This window comes from Nanorana parkeri, unplaced genomic scaffold (genome assembly GCF_000935625.1).
Source record: "Nanorana parkeri isolate BGI_ZX_2015 unplaced genomic scaffold, ASM93562v1 scaffold563, whole genome shotgun sequence".
Taxonomy (NCBI): domain Eukaryota; kingdom Metazoa; phylum Chordata; class Amphibia; order Anura; family Dicroglossidae; genus Nanorana; species Nanorana parkeri.
Window position 1 is genome coordinate 652,031 of NW_017306831.1, and position 1,927 is coordinate 653,957.

Sequence of the window (1,927 nt, forward strand, 5' to 3'; positions counted from 1 at the left end):
TTTTTTATATTTATTAATTCATTTTTTATTATATATATATTTTTTTCATTACTTTTAGGGGCTTCGGGTAAATATTAGGGATCTAAACAGACCCCTGATATTTCCCTTTTAAAATAGAAAAAGAGATTGAGAACACAGAGTCCTCCATCTCTTATGCTGCAGCCCCAGTTATCAATGATCAGGAATCCTCTATACTGAGTGTTCCTGTTCATTCATAACATGAGGACAGAGTATGGTTAGTATAACTACAACTATGAATGGACAGGAAGTGATGTAGATGTGATGTAGATCACTTCCCATTCATTCATAACTGAGGATATAGTACACAACACATACCATGTCCTCAATTATTTACAAACACTCAGCGATTACTGATCACTGAGTGTTTGTACCGCTCTTCTCTCTGACACGCTGTCACAGGAGGCTGAGCGAGCGGTGTAGGGAGGAGAGCTCAGCCTCCTGTGACAGCGCTGTCTCCGCCCCTACATCGCTCTGCCGGACTGTGATAGGCAGCCGAGCGGTGTGGGAGGAGAGACACTGGCCACTCGCAGCGCTCTTGTCCTGCAGCGCACGGCCGGCTGTCACTTTCTCTCCTCCCCGCTGGGACACAGAGCAGCGCCCAGCGGGGAGGAAAGAAATCAGGGATGCGCCGCTGTATCGGCAGGAAAATTGCACTTTCGGCATTTAGCCTAAAGTCCCATTTTCGGTAGACATGTGCACTGCCAAAAAATTCGTTTCGTTTTAAATTCGGATTTGTGTTATTTCGTTTTTTGGGATTCGGGTGTGAAAGTCAATTCGGATTAGGACGAAATTCGGTAGCGTTAGTACGAACGTTCGTTTCGTTTTCTGTTCTTATTTGTTTCTTATTCGTTTTGTTCGTTTGCAGCAAAAGTGACATTTGAGGGGGAAAAAATATTTTTCTCCTTCTCTAATGTCACTTTGCTCCAACGAACGAAACGAATAAGAAACGAATAGGAACAGAAAACGAAACGAACGTTCGTGCGAACGCTACCGAATTTCGGAAATGGAAATTCGGATTCGTTTGCATTCGTTATGTCTGTAATTCGGAATTCGGATACATCCGAATGTCCGAATTTACGAAAATTCGTCCGAATTTCGATTCGGAACGAAACGAATCGCACATGTCTAATTTTCGGCCGATATGTTTCGGCGACCGATATATCGGTGAGTTCCTAATAAAAACCATACGGAATTTCTAATTTCTGACCCATCCAAACTAAAATAAATACATGAAATGTTACACAGTTACATAGTTAGTCAGCTTGAAAAAAAGACACATGTATATTGTAAAGTGCTGCGCAAACTGTTGGCGCTATATAAATCCCGTATAATAATAATAATGTCCATCGAGTTCGACCTCTTAGAGATATGAAAAATAAAAAAAGCCTAAACAAAACGCTATGCCCACAATTACCCACTATTGATCCAGAGTGTGAATAAATAAATAAATAATACATAAATAAAGAAATGAAATAAGGTAATTCAGATAAAACTAGTCGAGTTTCTAACTCGCACCCTATCCAAAACGAAAAATAAGAAAAAAAGAAATAAATAATTAAAAAAATCTATAATAATAAGATTTAAATAATAATAAGTTCAAAAAAACCCAGTAGAGGGTAAAAAATGAAAACTCAAAAATAAATAAATAAAATAAATACATAATAAGTAAATAAGATACACAATAAAGAAAATAGAGGTTCTAACCCACACCGTTTCCAGAACTAAATAAACATAAATAAAATAACATAAATAAATGCAGTTTTGACACTTTATGTATCAACATGACACGTCGTGTTCTATTTTTGTTTTTTCTCTCTCTTTTTTTGTTCATTTATGTTATTTTATGAAATGCAAAGCAGAACTTACACTTTAGGAATCCTGATAATATGTATAGGATTTTAGAGGT